At 41.0% G+C, this 19,106-nt stretch overlaps 1 protein-coding gene across 2 annotated transcripts in view; it reads right to left on the bottom strand.

Moving 5' to 3' along the window:
• The window catches only part of ADTRP (androgen dependent TFPI regulating protein), a 64,739-nt gene extending 62,337 nt beyond the window's left edge, over nucleotides 1–2,402 (bottom strand). Inside the window, exon 1 of one of the 2 annotated variants that reach the window (XM_070515627.1) lies at nucleotides 2,264–2,402. The gene's annotated coding sequence lies outside the window, so the exon portion shown is untranslated. The remainder of the gene's footprint in view (nucleotides 1–2,263) is intronic. The other variant, XM_070515626.1, reaches the window with a different exon arrangement.
• Between the last annotated feature and the right edge of the window lie 16,704 nt (nucleotides 2,403–19,106).

Genomic DNA, 19,106 nt, shown 5'->3' with positions numbered 1-19,106 from the left:
TCTAATCACTTCTCTAAGGCCCAACCTCATAATACCGTCACTTTGGGGATTAGGATTACAACACATGAATTTTGGTGAAACACATTTAGACTATAGCAATCAGGAATTAATCTTTTTTTTTTTTTTTGAGGAAGATTGGCCCTGACCTAACATCCGTGCCCATCTCTCTCTCTTTTATATGTGGGATGCCTGCCACAGCATGGCTTAGTAAACAGTGCGTAGGTCCACGCCTGGGATCTGAACCAGTGAACCAAAGCAGAGTGTGTGAACTTAACCACTACACCATGGGGCCAACTTCGGGAATTAATCTTTTTTATGAGCCATTATCTCCCAGGGTTCAGAGATGCTGTGTTTGGGTCCCTAGAGCTTGGCATAGTGCTGGACACACAGTAAGAACTTCATAAATGTATGCTGGATAAACAAATATGGGCATACCAGGCACGTGTCTACTGAGCCTCACTATAAAGCTAGCTCATTCTTTAAAAACCTACTATGTTCGTGTTTTTCAGCTGCTGGGTTATGGGGAGGAGGTAGGATATTAAGATAAGTAAGGCATAGCCTAAGCCCTGGAGGAACCCACAGTCAGTGGCAGAGACAGATATGTAAGCAAAAAATTACAGCACGATATGATAAGTGCTATAATAGGGTATGCGTAACATACTAATGGAGCCTAAATTATCCTGCACATTATTCTGTCATTCTAAATATACAGAAGATTGAGTTAAAAATGAATGCATTGAGTAAATCATGGGAAACTCCAGACATCATGTAGGAGAAGATAAGGATTAAAGTAATCTTTCTGAGCAAAGTAGTCATGGCCACCAGCAGAGATAACGCTTTTGCCTGGCAGAGATAATAACTCATTCCTTTTGCCAGTCACAGAGTGATGAAGTACAAAGAACAGGGACTCAAAGCTGGGCTTGAGTCTACTGAGTGACCTTGGGCTGGTCAGCTATCAGCGTCATTAGGGTTAGCTCCCTAGAGTGTGAAATGGGGCCTAGGGAATCTGGAGTGGTGACTGTCTTGCTTCCTAAAGCCAGGACATTTGATGGGCTAAAGGAGCAAGTGACCAGCACTGCCCTCTGAAGACACTGAAAGGAAGCCCTGAGCCCACACAGATACACACCCACCCCCACATGTAACATTGAGCTAACCATAGTGGAAAGTGTTGGAAGACCCTCCACAATGATGGCTGCAGGTAGCACGTGGTGAGAAGGAAAGAGGGATGGCAGAGCTCGGAATTCTTGAGGTTATAGTGAAAAGGCTGAGGGAGTGTAGTTTCATTTACAAAGAAAAGGCCCCTCTAGCTGCCGGTGCTAAACAAACTAATAGTTGCCGATCATTTTAAGCTTCAAGACAAGACATGTTGACTTATCTGAATTTCACTTACCCTGTCAACCTGCACAGAGCCGTTTTGAGATGGCTTATTGCCTTTAAAGTTGATAGATACCTCCACAGCCCTTCTAGGCTCTCTTAGCATTGTCTACCCTTCGGTAAATAGTCCCCTCATTAATCTTCCAGCTGACTGGGCTGTCTTTTCCAGCTGAAACTCTATATGATGCAGCCATTCACCCTGTGAGCTCCTCCAGAGATGTCTGATACACATCTGGACCCTCAACACTATTCATGGTAGCAGGTAAATTCTAGATGCTAATAAAGATTTGTTTGCAAGGACCAATTACCATATTGTGGTGTTCTTAATATCTACCTAGGGGGTCTCTAACCCTTGGGTTCCTGATTAGTACTATCCTCATCACCCAGTGCTGTTTGTATCTCCCTAGGACCCCTGCTGCCTCTGAATGCTATCACACTCACTGTCTTCTAAAGAACCTCTCCCCAATAAAGTGTTGGTGATTCTGCAAATAATTAATGTGTGTGTGATACCCAGTCGAAGCCAAGGTGCATGGAGACTAGGATCTTCTTTCCAATGGACTTTGCATCACTAGGAGCCCTTATCCCTTTGCTGTACACGTGGCTTGGAACTGAATTAGAATGAAGCATTTCACCCATTGGGTTATTTATACCACATCTAAGAGGACTTGTTTTTCTCAGAGGTCACTGTGCTGCCTTGCTTTTTAAAAACTAGAACATTCATTGAAGGCCCCCATCTGAAGTCTGCTGGGTAAGAACATGTGTGAATTTTCAGCCACCAAACCAAGCCAACTCTAAAAGCACTGGAACCTATATTTTTTAGTCTATGAGAACTTTCCTGGCCCACCACTTTACCTGTTGCATCAGGAAATCTGATTCAGATCTGTCTTACCCTTTGATCTTCAGCTTTGCTTTCACAGTGGAATGCAGTGTGCTGTGCTGATCTTCTCAGACTCACACAGAGGAGCAGAGTTCTCTGTTGGTAGTTTTGAAGGTGCATTTTCAGCTGGGAAGCCAAAGAACTCTTCCTGTTTACAAGCATGAAATTGACTCACATTGTTTTAAAAGTTGACAGCGAAAGAACCCTTTGAGGTCAGTTGGTTCAACTTCTTCATCTTTCGGATGAGAAAATTGAAGCTCAGAGAGGTTAAGGGACTTTCCCAAAATCACACAGCTATTAATGAGGGAGCAATGACCAGAACACAAGTCTCTTAACAATAAGGCCAGAGAGTTTCCACTGTTTCTTACATTGCTTTGTTTTGTACCCAAGTTCTAGAGTTTTCATTTGAATTTCTCGTGCTTGAATTAGTTTGAGTGTCACTTGATTATATGAGGTCTGACGAAGTTATTAAAAAGAAACTGTCAACCTAGGAATGCCTTTTTTAGACTCTGTGTCAGATTTCACATGTTTTGCTAACACCATGTCAACCAGAAATGCGTAAGTTTTCTCATAAGAGAACTCAGATATTTCAGATAGACTTTTATATCCTGAATTAATCAGCAAAGTTAAGAAACACATTCAGTGTTGATCAATCAGCACATTCCAGTTTCAGTCTTTTGAAATCCTCATGTGAATCCCTGCTTTCCTAGGAAATTCACCACAAGATCAGCAGTTAAGCTCTGGTTATATTCTTTTAGCAGTCTGTATAGAAATATGTATGAGTCATATATACTCATGTACATAAACTACACTTTGATTTGCTGATTTTCTATCTAGTAATTATATCATTTGCTGAAAGGGGAGTGTTGAAGTCCCTAACAATAATTATGGATTAGCCTATTTCTCCTTTCAACTTTATCAGTTTTTGCTTTATATATTTGAGACTCTGTTGTTTGGTACATACATCTTTAGGATTGCTACATCTTCCTGGTGATTAGTCTTCTTCATTTATTTTCCTTGCTGAGGAAGATTCACCCTGAGCTAACATCTGTACCAATCTTCCTCTATTTTGTATGTGGGTCACTGCCACAGCATGGCCACAAATGAGTGGTGTAAGTCTGTGCCCAGGAACCAAATCTAGGCCACCGAAGTGGAGTGCGTTGAACTTAGCCACTACGCCACGGGGCTGGCCCTGTGATTAATCTTTTTATCATTGTGTAATGTCTCTCTGTCTCTAGTAAGTTTTTTTTCCTCAAAGTCTACCTTATCTGATATTAATATTGCTATCCCTTATTTTTTAAATCAGTGCTTACTTGGTATATATTTTACAATTCTTTTACTGTCAATCTACCTATTTTGTTGAAATTAAAGTGAGTTTCTTATAAACAGCATAGATGGGTTCTGTTTTTTTTTTTTTAACCCACTGTGTCAATCTCTGCCTTTTAATTGGTGTATTTAGACCATTTACATTTAAATTAGCTGTCGATATGTTAGGGCTTAAGTCTTCCATGTAATTATTTGTTTTCTCTTTGTTTCCTCTGTTTCTTGTACCTCTGTTCCTCCTTTCTTGCCTTCCTGTGTGTTAATTGAACACTTTTTAGGATTTCATTTTGACTTAATAATAATGTTTTTGAGTGCATCTCTTTGTATGGTTTTCTTACTGGTTGCTCTGGGTGTGATAATATACATATGTGACTTATTACAATCTATTGGCATTAACATTTTACCACTTCAAAAGAAGTGTCGACTCTACTTCCATTTTAGTCCCTTTACTTTTCTCACTTTTAAATATCATAGTCTTGAGCATCAGATGGTGTCATAATTTTTGTTCTATTCATTAAATATGATTTATAAAACTCATGAGAAGTATTAGTTTATTATATGTACCATATTTCTGCTCTTCACATTGCTCTTTCAGCCCTTCTGATGCTTCAAGTTTCCTTCTTTTATCATTGTCTTTCAGTTTGAATTACTTCCTTTATCCATTTTTTAAGGGTAAGTCTGCTAGCAACAAAATTGTTCAGGTTTTCCTTCATCTGCGAATGTCTTTAATTCCCTTTCATTCCTGAAGAATAGTTTTGCAAGATATAGAATTCACTGTTGACAGTTCTTTCCTTTGAGCCCTTGAAAGATGTTGTGCAACTATCTCCTGGCCTCCGTGGTTTCAGATAAGAAATGTGCTTTCATTTGAGTTTGTGTTCCCTTATGGTAAATGTGTCATTTCTCTCTAGTTGCTTTGAAGAGTTTGTATTTAGTTTTCAGAAGTTTAATTATGATGTTTTGTGGCACAGATTTCTTTTGTCTTATTACATTTGGAGATTGTTCAGTTTCTTAAATCTGTAGATTTACATCTTTCACCAAATTGGAGAAATTTCCAGCCATGACTTTTTGAATACTCCTTCAATCCAACTCTTTTTCTCCTCTCCTTCTGGGACTCCAATGATATGAATTTTGGATCTTTTGTTATTGTCCCTCAGTTCCCTGAGGTTCTGTTTATTTTTTTTTTCATTTATTTTCTCTCAATTTTTTCATATTGAGTAAATTCTATTGATCAGACCTGAAGTTCATTGATTCTATCCTCTGTTATGTCCACTCTACTATTGATCCCATCCAGTGAACTTTTTAATTTTTGTTATTGTATCTTTCAGTTCTATAATTTCAATTTTGTTCTTTTTTATAACTTGTGTTTCTTTGTTGATATTTTCTATTTTTCATTTGTTTCAAGAGAATTTGTGATTGTTCATTAAAGCATTTTTATAATAACTGCCTTAAAATCTTTGTCAGATAATTCCAATATCTGATTCATTTCTGTGTTGATGTCAATTGATTGTCTTTTTTCATTCAAGTTGTGCTTTTCCTAGTTCTCAGTATGGCCAGTGATTTTCAGTTATATCCTAGACGTTGTGATGATTATCTTAAGAGGCTCTGAGTCCTATTTAAATTTTTTATTTTAGCAATCAGTCCTCCTGTTTAGGTTTAGCACACAAGTCCTGGCCTGACTTTTGTAGGCTATGGTTCCAATGACAATTTAATTTCCTGAGTCTTTGTGATGCTGCTATGATCTGCTTTGTTTATTTGGTGCTGCAGGGGATCCCAGTATAAGAAACAAAAGTATCTCCAGATATTACCAAAACTCCCCTGGGGAGAAAATCACCCCCAGTCGACAACCATTGCTATATAGAAACCAGAAGAAGTCAGTGTCCCCACTGTGGGATGAACTATACTCCTTTGGGGAAATGGGGTGTATTCTCCCCCAAAGCCTTATGGAAGCACATTAGCATTCCAATCTGTGTTTGTGTGCACTGCCTCCCTTGGCCTGGGATAAGGAAAAGGTTTTGTTTGCCTCTTACTACATCTGCCCATACTTGTGCTCAGGGAGGATACTGATAGTGGCTCTTATAATGGAACAGCATTAGATTTCCTGTATAAACCAGCTCAGAGACTAATCTAGCCCTTGATAAGCAAGTGGTCTTTATTAAGGAATTATAGCTACCAAGTTTTCAGGTGAAATCCTTTTAACAGTACATATATATGTATGCATATTTATACATTCTGCTTTAAGACATGCTGCCAAAGATTGCTATCAGATACATCCTTTTTGCTTGTTGTTTTCTTCTTATTTCTACATTACTGAAATGACATCACATGACCCTTTGAAAGGTTTTGCTTTTCTGCCTGGAAACATAGGGCAGCGTTTCATAAAAGCAGGGAAAATGTTGCTGTGCTTTAAAAAAAATCCCCTTAACTAAAAAAAAAAAAAAAAAAAAAGCTGCCAGATTGTTTATTGCAGAGTTGACTCATTTGGTCAAAACAAGTTGTTTTGGTTGATCATTTACTCGGCTGCCCTCTGAAATAGAAATACCATCCTCAAACTGTATGAAAATGACATGAAACCTCACAGAACACTTGCTTACAAAATGGCTGAAGTTCAAGGTTAAATTTGTTGGCGTTCTTGGCATTTTCTGCCAAGCAGGTCTGAATTATTGCATCTTAATTATTAATTTGGAGCTGCTTCACATCGTCCGGATGCTTGAGGTGCATCTATGAGCACTGAGCATTTTCCACCATCCTCCTCTAGAACATTCACGGCATTTTGGAATACTCAAAGTGATTCCAGTTTTTATTGGCACCTAAAACAAATGATATGCCAATGCAAAATAAAAATCAGCCTCTCTCTCTTGCCTTCAACACAAGTAGATTTCTTTGAAACTTGACCTGCTCAGGATAAGAATGTTTTATACATTGTGAGCTCCTGGAGACAGAAGGACAGCCAATCATCAACTGGTTAGAGAAAATGTCTCCTCCTGACCCTCTACTTCAGTACCAACCCTTTGTATAGTTGTCTTCAAAGATGTCAAAACTTTGTCCATGATATTCTGCCTTTTCCCCTTCTCTGGCCACCTTCCGAGATTCAGAGGGAGACATGTTAAAATGATTTGGAAAAGGCCTGCATAGGGAGTAGATGAAGCATTGCCACTTGTCTTCATGGCCGTCCTCAATCCATAAGGCCTCTTTGCCAATGAACTTACTTGAATTGCTGGAGAACTGACTATTTTTTCTGTTCCGGGAAACAATGATTATTTCACTGCAGCCTAATGACACCCCTCCCCACCACTGTAGTAAACTAAAACAGTCTCTACATAGTTTTTGGCTCTTTACTGGAGTTAGTGTGAGCATCTCTGGTTCCATCAATCTGGCTGGACTTTCAAGGTGAGCACTGGCTCAGGAGCTAAGACAGAATATGCTGGGCCTAGAAGCCACTGGGCTAAGTGGCCAAGTAGGGAAATCCAGCCCTCAGCCCTGGCACTACCATTGTTCAAGGATCTATTGTTTACCACCAGTGACATCATTGTGGGGATCTTAAGAGTAAGGGATGACTAGAGGAAATGTTTGCAGTCTGCTGGAAGATTTAAGTGGCTCCCAAATTGCTTTCTGTGTTTTTGGTGAGGGTACCAGACTGCGGTTAAATGCTGGCTTCTAAAGAAGCGTGAACTTCAGGGTGAAGCGAGGCAACACTGTTCCTCACAGTGGCCAAGAGTATGGGTTCCAAAGTCAGTGTAACCTACTTCAAATCCTTGTTTTACTTCTTCCCACCTTGCAACTGTGGGCAAGTTAATGAAACTCTCTGTGTCTCAGTTTCTTCAATTGTAAAATTGGGATAATAATAGTGCCCAACTCATAGCATTGTTGTGCAGGTCAAATGAGACAGTACATGTGTGATGCTAAGGGTGAAGCCTATAAGATAGTAAGTGCCCAGCCAGCATTAGACTTTATGCTAGGCAGTTCTTGGAGAATGTCTATCCTCACAGCCACCACCTGATCAGAATGCCCACCTGACCCACAACAAGTACCTCACCACTAGGAAGGGTAACTTTGCAGGAGCAACTTTTGCAATGTGTCTTTGGTGAATGGCATAGTGGAGATGTTAATTCTATCAATAGGCTCTCCATTGCAAGCGGCCTGAATTCTTTCCAGGAAGCATTTGATGGGAACAATTTTCAAACATGTTTCAGAGTTGTTTTACAGTCAACATTAGCTTTTAAACTGAAGAAAAGTTGTTGCTCTTGACCTGGGGCTTTCCATCAAGACTGTAATGATCCAGAATTTCCCAACAGCCCTGCTAAGTTTCTTAGGAATTGAAAAGAGCAACTAAAATTGACCTAAAGCTCAATGTGTGAATTATCATCACCTTTCTCTTTGAGAGAGAGCAAGAGAGAGAATGTGTGTGTTTGTGTGTGTGTGTGTGTGTGTGTGTGTGTGTATGTACTGGAGGTAGGTTCATGTGAGCAAGGGAGTGTAGGAAGAAAAGCAAACACTCTTTGCTTTAATCAAAGGGGAGGCTAAGTGATAATTAGAAGCGTCTGGTAGCAGAGAGAAAGATGGAAAAATTCAAACGTGCTTAACTGTTTACTAAATTTTGTAGCCTCAGAAAACTGATTTTTAATGCGTGGCCCAAATATTGTCTAGTTGGAAGTTTTTTCTTCTAAAGAAATAAAATAGGAGAAGTGACGGTTAGTCCATGATGGAGGTAATTGTGCATGGCCCTAATGGACCACACAGAGGCCTGGGGAATCCTGGGAGTTCTCTGTCTTTAAGAAGTAGAGGAACAGCTCTCAGTACCTCAGAGATCATAGAAAGGGAGGAAAGGGAAGAAGTTGCTTGGTTCCCCAGTTTCTCTCCCTTCCATTCCCATCCCCAGCTCAGCAGGTAGACAATGGGAAGCTGAGTTATGGAACATTTACTGGCTCCACAGAAGAGGAAGTCTCTGTACCCAAGCCCAGGCCTCCTAAGAGGGTGATCTGTGAGCTCCCTCAGTGAGCCCCCATTGAACAGACCGGAGCAGAATGCTTCGGCTTCCCATTCTGCATGGGTGCTACGGACTGAATGTTGGTATCCTCTTGATATTCACATATTGAAACACTAATCTCCGATTTGATGGTATTTGAAGATGGGTACTTTTGGAAGGTAATAAGGTCATGAGTGTGGAGCGAGCCCTCATGATCGGATTACTACTATTATAAGAGGAAGCGCGAGAGAATTTTCTTCCTCTCTCTGCTCTGTGCCACGTGAGGATACAATGAGAAGACAGCCATCTACAAAGAAGGAAGTGGGCTCTCACCAGACACTGGATATGCTGGCACCTTAATCTTGGATTTCTAGACTCCAGAACTGTGAGAAATAAATTTCTATTGTTTAAGGCGCCCCGTCTATGGTATTTTGTTGTTAGCAGCCTGAACTGTCCAAGACAATGGGTATACCCATTCCATCTTCCCTCCACTTCTTTAAGTGGAAAGAGACTTGTTGACTGTGTGAGACAAAAAGATGGTGGATCCATTCAGCCTGGTGTGGACTGAGCCTGGGTGAGGGTCAAAACTAAGAGCTCCTTCATCTGCCTGAGAAAAGGAAGGAAATGGAACTTATCCTTTGAAGAGCTAGAACTATAATTATTAGACATTGGCCATCTAAAATTATTGCAATATATGATTTCCATTAATTTGTTAAAACAAACGTATCACCCATACAAATAATAGTATTAATGTTTATTAAGCATGACAATGACCCAAGCACACACAAAGCACTTTACACACGTTCTTTCATTTTTCCGGTCCTACAACTCTCTAAAGCAAGTATTATTGTGTCATTTTACAATTGAGGAAGCCACATCTGAAGATATAAGTGGTTAAATAACTTGTCCAAGGACACAATGATAAATAGCAAACCAGGGAATTGAAGCCATTGTTGTCTGACTCAGAAACCCATTATCATATGGGGACTCGATGTACTTTCTTTGCAACTATTCCATAAATCCAAAATTATTTCAAAATAAAAAGATTATTTAAGAAAAAAAGAAAATCCATTATCTAAATTGCTTTATTATGCTATCTTTCCAAATAACTCTTATGGGAGTTTTGCTTTGTTTATATGCTAAATTTTGAAAAAGAGCATGCTATGTTTTCATTAGGGATCCTCCCAGCGTCTATATTCTCAAAGTATTGTCTTGTACTTCTTCATGTAAAACACTTAGAATAGAGCTTGCCACCTGGAAAGCTCCCAGTAAAATCATCATCCTAACCATTATCCTCACCATCATCAATCACTGTCTTCACAAATAATCATTTGTTACATACTTTAAAAATTAGTGAACATAGGGGCTGGTCCCGTGGCCGAGTGATTAAGTTCATGTGCTCTGCTTCCATGGCCGGGGGTTTGTCTGTTAAGATTCCGGGCCAGGACCTACACACCACTCATCAAGCCAAGCTATGGCAGCATCCCACATAGAAGAACTGGAAGGATTTACAACTGGGATATACCACTATGCGCTGGGACTTTGGGGAGAAAAAAAACAAGAGAAAAATCGGCAACAGATGTTAGCTCAGGGCTAATCTTCCTCACCAAAAAAGCATGCCTAAAAAAAAAAAACTCGTCAACCCATTAAATTCCCCAATAGACTGTGAATGACTCCGGAGTAGGACCATACTGGGTGCTCAATAACATTTTATAAAACAAATAAATCCCTGGGCTCACAATTCAGTCTTTCCACAGTGACTCTTCAAACCGACCGGCAGTGTGTTTCTAATTTGCCTTTGCCCTAGAGGAAGAGGGATATTGCCAGGTGGTGTCCTCTCCATGACTCTTGGCCACTTTGTAAGAGGAGAAGTCCTGTTGCTTCATCCAAATGATACTCGGGGTAGGGATGTGATCACCTTAAAGCCACCCATTCCAAAGGTGGTTTTCCTCATATGTGTCCCCCTTCAGCTCTAACTCAACTAGATCCAGCTCTCTTCTCGTCTGCACTGTACATCAAGGGAAAATCTAAATGGGAACAAAATTAGCGTGACCCTCATGCCTTATGGACACAGTTTAAAAGGGGTCAAATCGTCTTCTCTTGCTGTCACATTAAATAGTTCTTATCCCATGTCCCCAGTTCCACTAAATGCCAACAACTCTTTATAAATTCCTGGGATCTAGAAAGATTGAGGGCACAGTTCCAGAAGCTTGACGCATCAGGAAATGTGAACTCTGAAAAACAAAAGTTTTCACCGCAGCTTTGCTGAGCCAGCAAACTGTATATTCACTGAGATGGCAGGCCCCGTCACATGAGTTTGCTCAGCCAACTGGTGACACTTGACTAGGGTACTGTTTTAAAAGGCATTAGTTTTAGGTAATCGCAGGAAATACCCTCTTGCCCAGCACTATACCAGAACTTTGAGCAATGACGGAGATTTTTATATCTGCGCTGTCCGATAAGGTAGCTACTAGCTACATGTAGTTATTAAGCCCTTAAAATATTGCTGGTGCAACTGAGGAGCTGAACTTTTAATTTTATTCTATTTTAATTTATTGAGATTTAACTGACTCCATGTGGCTAGTGGCTACCATATTGGGAAGTGCAGCTCTGGCTGACCAACTGTCCTGATTTCCTCAGGACTGAGGTGCTTCCTGAGGTGCAGGACTTAAAGGGCTAAAATAAGGACAGTCCCAGGCAAACTAGGACAGTTGGTCACCCAAATTCCCTTGGGATCCTTTAGGATCCCAGATTCCTTTCTAAACTATGTTTGGTATTTTGGGAGATGGGAGTTGGACATGTGCCAGCAACAGCATAGCGTAAAAGGGAGAGAAATGCAGAGGCAAGATAAAGGACTGAGAGTTTACCTTCTCAAGCAAGACACAAATAAAATTTTAAAAAATGAATTGGTAAGATTACAGGATTGATCCTGAAAACTGAAGTATTCTATGTAAAACTGCAATAAAAATGTGAATATAGAAAAGGCAAACGAGACACTCTTCCTCAAACTCCCTGATGAACCCATCAGTAACCAACTTGGCTATATTTTGAATCCCATTGGAAAGTGGAAGATGATTGGTGAGTTCACCGAAAAATTATAAGCACCTTGAATTCCCGATCCCATTCAGGGTGTGCTTAAGAGTTTCTTCTCAGATATGCTTCTCCTGGAAAAGGCCTTTCTACCCCAGCATTTCATCTACCTGCCAACCAGAGAGCGTGAAACTCAGCACTAGAGATAGATTCCTCTGGGTTAAGCATTGCCCTCTATTAAAATACAGATATCTTCTAGGAGGGATCACACATGATCACATAATTAGTATTATATTGTAATTTTTTATTTTTTCAAGTTGATCTCAGCTATCGAGACCCTGAAGGAATGAAATAAATACAGCAGTGGTCTCTAAACACTTTTGATTTTGCATCCTTATCAAAGTTTTGAGCTATGTCCCCAAATATATATATATTTATTGGTAATTACTGTCTACCCATCATATTAATAAAGCATACTTTTTTGTATTCTGAAGAATAATCCCATTGTCACTATTTGTTTTATTTTCTTTTTCCTTGCTATTTTCACATCTCCAGTTCATTTGACCCAAATCAGCATCTGTATTAAAATATATACATAATTTCAATACTCTTGGTTACCTAAATCACTCTGGCTCTGTAAGAGAGTTAAAAATCACTCTATTTCAGCATCCTACCATTTATTACTTATGTTTCTGTTTCTCGTATTTTGTTCCTTCACATTTAATCCCTTCTTGTGCTTCTTTTTCTTGTCATTGGGTCATTGGAGGATGGTGGGAGAGCCTAGAGCTACATTTGTTGAGATAAATATGAGAATGAAGTCAAGGCCTTAGGTCTGGCTCCTTTATGAACCAATTTATTTGCAATCTTTCCAGCAGTGGTTATGAAAACTCATTGTGCGTAGGAATTACTTGGGGATCTTGTTTTAAAAAAAAAAACAGAATTCCTGATTCCTCCCCAAGAAATTCTGCTTGAACAGGTCTGGGGAAGAATCAAGAATCAGCATCTGTAATAAGACCTCACACCCCATGCAGGCGGTCCAAGGTCAGGCTGTACTCATATCCTCAGAAATATTAGAGGGGAGAGTAGAAACGGGTGATCACCAATGAAACCTCAGTATTGGGGAAAACAATCTTGACTTGATTACATGGCAACCACTGCTCAAAAGCATGATCTTTGTCACAGAGTTGTTAGGAATGGGGAAATGGAAGGAAAAGGTGTGTGGGTGTGGGTGTACCTTTGTGCAAATGCAACACCGGGTTTCTACCTATGAAGTTAAACACTTAGAGCTGGTTTTCCTTTTCTATCTCAAAGAGGAAGATTGCTTTGAATGTATCTATTTTCAACACACTGAGCAATCCTTTTTATGTCTTTTTAATCTTATACCTCCAAAGAATTGTTTGTAAATTCATGTCTCAGTAACAACTGTGCCATTTTTCCCCCTCAAAAAACAATAGTTTAAGCTGGACATCTTGGTTCCCGGTTAACACAAGACTTCGGTCATGTGTGAATCTTGGTCTAAAGGTAAACTTATTACTGGGCCACCAAAGGAGCACAAGCATCACAGGACATTCAACTGTACATTTTGCTATTTGCCACAGATGAGTTAGGTAATTGGGAGAGCAGAGGGAGATGGATAATTTATTTCCTGGAAACCTCTTAGGCCCAAGCAAATGGACCCTAAATAGAGGAGCCTACTTCCCAGATCCTAAACACATCCAGAACTGTCTGTATCCCAGCATGGACACAGGGCACTGTTCTGAAGGGAGGACTCTAGATATACTCATGGGTAAAGAGAATGACAGTTTTGTTGGAATAGAACTAAAACATGATTTCAAATACAGATTCTTCATAAAGTTCTATTGCAGTTTTCAAACTTTCACCATTTTCTTTTCTTTCTTTTGAGACATGATCTTAGAAAATCAATAAGCTAAGTAGTCAGAAAATAGGATTTCTTTCTTTGTTTTTAGTAATTTGGCAAGCCATAGTTAATTTTGCAAGCACGTTTGCTCTAACCCTATTTTGCATATCTAACCTGCTGCACACAGTTGTCCCTAGGCACTTTGAGATGCTGTTTCAGAGCTGCAGGATGCCTTTCTGGAGACCCTCATGGTGTGAGAAAGGAGGGTATTTTTTCTCTTGATTTTACATAAGGCACATCCTCAAGCGTAAAACTATTATTTGCACTCATTGAAATCTTGTCAGTCCTGAGAAAGGTATTCTGAAGATCATTCTAAATCAAATCCATGGGATTTCTGACCTGGGATCCCTGAGATTTGCTAGATCTAATGGCAAGGGCACAGGGTGATATAGAAGGTTTCCGTTCAGCATGTCATCCCAACGCCTGCTTTCCAGGGACACCACGCTTCCCCACCAAATCCTATCTCCCATCTCTTGTACACCTTCAGGACAGTTTTCAGTGTTTCCCGAACACCTATCAATTAATCTCACCTCTGGTAAATGGAGAGTCCAAAGAACTGTGATGGGGTGTAGAGAGAGCTGTTAGGCTCAACTGAAGGGCACAGCACAGTGGCCAGTGATTTCCCCATCAGCTTGCAGAGTGTGGGGGGATGCCCTTCTCTTCTGCCCTGACACTCCCAGCTGGAAGTTTTGCCACCAGAAGACTAGGCACCACAACATGTATAAATATCTGAGATGCTGGGAAATAAAGCAGGCTAGGCTGTACAAAACTGCTCTTAGTTTTATTCTTTCTCAGAGCATAGAGGAAGCTTCCTGATGGTACAGAAGAGAATAAATGACAGTTGGACTTCTAGGCTTTGAAAGGAAGAAGGATGGAGGAAAGAGGCATTTTCCCAACTTCAAGCCATCCAATGTTCCAAGGATGATTCATTGCGTGTTCAAGTGGCTGGTGCCAGGAGACCAGCTGCTGCTTATCTGGATAGGTGAGTTGGGCATAGCCCAGTGTGGGTATGCACACCAAGCAGCAAGTGGCAGGACAAATCTGGGCTTTTACTTATCTGTGTCTCATTGGATTCGTGTGGTCTAGATCTTCCTGAGATGGGTCATTCAGCAACTGAGTCTGCGATGGCATGTGTACTTTCCCAGGGGTCTCCCAGCAGCAACTGCCCCATATTGGTTGGCTAACCTACTAGTGACTTCAATGGTTTAAAATTTAGGAAAGTTTTGCCTGGATCAAAGAGGGGGGAGTGGTACCTGGGTAAGTCACTGGGGAGGGTTTGGAGGTGAGGAAGGCCTTTCAGTGCTTTGGAAAACACGTCCTGCTGACTCCTGCCTGCTCTGCAGTTTCCATCTGCAGGTTGTTTTGGCTCAAACTGTCATAGTCAATCCTTAATGGGACCAGGAAGCACAATTTACCCCATAGGAGTCTGATAACAAATATCCACCATCCACTGGGTAATTTTTGAGAACAAACGGGAACAAGATGCCCTGATTAGTGGCATCTTGAAGCAGAGGATAAAAAAGCTTTCTCCTCTTGGACCTCAGTTTATCTAGTGGGCAGGGTGGTTCCTTGTCACCCTTTCCTCGTCTCTGACCAAAGCAGCAAATGGCATTAAACCTCTTCATGTGACTTCACACTAGAACTGTTACTGAACAGACATCTGGCAACAGTTTATTGGCACATAGAATAAATATTCAGAAACCCAAGCTGCGGTTCTGAGAAGCTGCACAAGTCTATGTCCCTGATCCCCAATTACAAGGCCCCTCACCCTGTCTGCAATTGTTTGCCCTCACGTGGCGAGGAACTCCAGATGCTGACTCTACATGCATGGAACTCACCCCAGGCTGCCGGAGTCTCCTAAGAAGGGAATTGCAGAGAGCTGAGACAAAGCCCAACTTCCTGTGCATAGGGGATTTCCTGCCCAGAGCACTGCCTGCTGAGACCTGCTCTGTCTAGAAGGTCAGAAACGCTATGTGGGCATGAGCAGCCCTATCACCCCTCACCTGGCCACACAGCCACCTTCCCATCCAAGTCAGTCATCAGGCTGGGCACAGACTCACTTGCAAGCTATTTTTTTTAAGATTTGGCCTCACCTTGTGTGATTTCGGCAAAAATTCTCTCTTCCTGAATACCGTCATCGTGACTGAGGATGACAAAGACCTAAGGTCTCTCTCTTGGCTTGGTGTTAACTCATTTTGCTGATTGACAAATAAAAGAACAAGAAAGGTGGCCTGGTCTGGCGAGTCTCTGAGGCTGGTTGGTGAGAATGTGATCAAAGATGAGCAGACAGCACACCTGCCTGGTGAATGGTGATGGTCATGGCTGCCAGGAAGTGTGGGCGAGGTTGCTGGCAAGAGCTATTTTTTTTTTTTGTGAGTGGGAGTTCAGAGGCAACTCCCTCCAGAGCTGGCATTGTCTGTCCACCTAGAATAGGAATGTGCAGGAATAGGATGATGGAGGGAGAGTGTGTGAGGGTATGGGGGCGGGTGTGCAAACGTGACTCAACAGGTTTCTATCAATGAAACTAAGAACTGGTTGTCTTTTTTTTTGATAGATTTACTGAGGTAAAATCAATATACAAAGAACAGCACATATTTATTGTGGACAAATTTGATGAGTTTGGACATACGCAAACACTTGAGATACCATTACCACGACTGAGGTAATAGACATATCCAGCATCTCCCAAAGTTTCCTGGTGTCCCTTAGGTTTTCTTGTTCTTGTTTTTGTTTTTCTGTGGTAAGAACTCTTAATGTGAGATCCACCCTCTTAAATCTTTACGTGCCCAATACCATATTGTTTACTATAGGCACTATGTGGTGTGGCAGATCTCTAGAACTTCTTCATTTAGCATAACTGAAATTTATAGCCATTGAACAACAAATCCCCGTTTAGAACGGATCACCCTGTAACTAAACCTTTATTTTATAAGAAGTTACAAGAGCTTTGGGATTTCCTTCCGTGAAGTGGCATGACTTAGCAGTGGCTTTCAAACATTTTTTAAAGCACTGGAATTCTCTTTTTTTTTTTTTCAAAACCCCACACTTGAGCCCCAAATTACAGAAGAGATCAAAGCAGAGCTGCTCTGGTTGCAGTGGGTGCTGGCCCCAGCGATCCAAACCCTCTACAGATCCTCCCTTATATGGCTGGAAAGACCCCAGGGGCACCCACGTGGAGACCCCAAAAGCTCCCCAGAACAAAATTAAATAAACCTGTGGGAGTAGGAGGAGGTTTGGCAGACCTAGGATTGATGTGACTCTCCTGCTTGTAATCATTGAGACCTTCAGTTATTCGTTAACATATCTGCAACTCAGTTTCCTCATCTGTAAAATGGGAATAATAACACATATGGTGCAGGGTAGCTACAAGGACAGGAGAAAATAGAATGAAGGCACTCGGCACCGTGTCTGGCACATGTAGTCTTTACACAACTTATCACTCTTGTATCTATTGCTGGGAGACTTGGGGGTATGGGCTGCCTACTGGAGGCCAGGAGAGAAAAAAGTGACAACGAGACTTCCCTTAGCTCAGAGCTGTTAGGATTACTGCTGTCCTGTTTGGCAATTCTTTTCCAAAAGCATCTGAGTGCTTTATTTAGTATCCTCTCTTTAAAAACAAGACAATCAAGAGAGTAAACATACAACCCAGAAATGGGAGAAAATATTTGTAAGTCACATGTTTGATAAGAGCCTAATATTCAAAATGTATAAAGAACTCCTACAACTCAACAACTAAAAGACAAAAAAAAAAAACCTTGAATAGTTTTCTCCAAAGAAGATATACATGTGGCCAAGAAGCACATGAAGACGTGATCAACATCCGTAGTCATTAGGGAAATGCAAATCAAAACCACATTCATATCCACTAGGATGCCAATAATAATACAGAAAATAATAAGTGTTGGAAAGAATGTGGAAAAATTTGAACCCTTATACATTGCTGATAAGAAAGTAAAATGCTGCAGCCTCAATGGAAAAGTTCAGCAGTCCTTTAACAAGTTAAACACAGAACTGTCATGTGACTTAGCAATTCCACTCCTAAGCATATACTCAAAGAAATTGAAAACAAGTGTTCAAAAAAAAACTCTCGTACACAAATGTTTACAGCAACATTATTCACAATGGGCAAAAGGTGAAAACAACTCAAACGTTCATCAACTGATAAATGGATAAACCAAACAGGGTATCGCCGTACAATGGAATATTATTCCTTCATAAAAGGAATGAAGCACTGATGTATGTTACAACATGGATGAACCTTGAAAACATTATACTCAGTGAAAAAAGCCAGACACAAAAGGCCAAATATTGTATGATTCCATTTATATGAAATATCCCGAAAAAGCAAATCCATAGAGACAGAGAGCAGATTAGTGGCTGCCAGGGGCCGAGGGAGGTGGGAATCGGGGAGTGATTGCTAATGGGTACAAGTTTCCTTTTAGGGTGGTGAAAAAGTTCTGAAACTAGATAGTGGTGATGATGGCACAACATTCTGAATGTACTTGATACCACTGAATTGTATACTTTAAAATGATTAAAATATAAGTTTTCTGTTATGTGTATTTTATCACAATAAAAAATATACAAGGTAAGTGATCATCCAGCCGAAATATAGCCTGTGCAATCTTTGAGCAATTTTGAACACTGGGTTTTCCTTTTCTCTTTAACTTTCCTTCATGGACACAGCAAAACACGGTCTTGAAAAGCAAGGACTTTTGTGCTAAAGAAGGCTCACTCTTGTTTCAGGGACTCACCTCCTTCCAGAGGGCCAGAGAAAAGTGTCCTGGAGAATATGAGTGCCCACTCCTCCCTCAAACGACAACCCAAAAGGGAGAGCTTCCAAGTGCCCAGCCAAGAGCCCACTGGGGCCTGACCAACTGCCCCAAGTCATTGGCTAGGACATGGCTACTCTCAGCTTAGTGGAAACTGCCCACAGTTCAGATCTTGGCTTGTGATGTTGCCCTATAGAAACCCAAATCCTTTCCCCTGGCTCCTTCCCCTAGGAAGGGGACATGTCAGCAACTGTAGTCTCTGGGATACTCCTTGGGATGTCGAATGAGACCCCTCAGGCAGGTTTTGGAACCCCATGGGCTGCATTTGCCTGGATACCACTCCTTTGGCCACTTTTGCCCTTGCTATTATTTTTAATTGGTGGGATCATCATTTTACCCCTTTGCACAGTTTTCATTAGGAGAATCTTAAAGCTCTTGACCTCCATTCCACTCCACTGCAGCCTTTTTATCATTGATCATTCTTTTGCATTCTAAACTGGAAAAACAAAGCTCTTGGTGAGGCAAACAAACTCCCTTCAGCCAAGCACAGGACACACCTTTGGGAGGGAAGAGCCTGCCCACTCACCTGGGATGACCTTACTCCACATCTGCCCCGTTACACGCAAATACGCGTCCTGTTCTGAGCCAGCATCCTGGGTCCCAAGCCCTTCTCTTAAAGAGAGAATTGGGTTTGATTTTGTTCTTCCGTCTTTAATTATTTCCTGCTTTATCACTTAATGGCCCAAATTTAGTTTAACACTCGTCTTTATAGTACAAGATTTCCAATGGGCCATCAGAAGCAAAAGTAACTATGAGTGGGAGGCATTGGAGAGGGATGGGGGAGGGGAC

This window comes from Equus asinus, chromosome 8, assembly GCF_041296235.1.
Source record: "Equus asinus isolate D_3611 breed Donkey chromosome 8, EquAss-T2T_v2, whole genome shotgun sequence".
Taxonomy (NCBI): Eukaryota; Metazoa; Chordata; class Mammalia; order Perissodactyla; family Equidae; genus Equus; species Equus asinus.
Note: the sequence above shows the minus strand (reverse complement) of the source record. Positions and strands in the feature narration are given on the sequence as shown.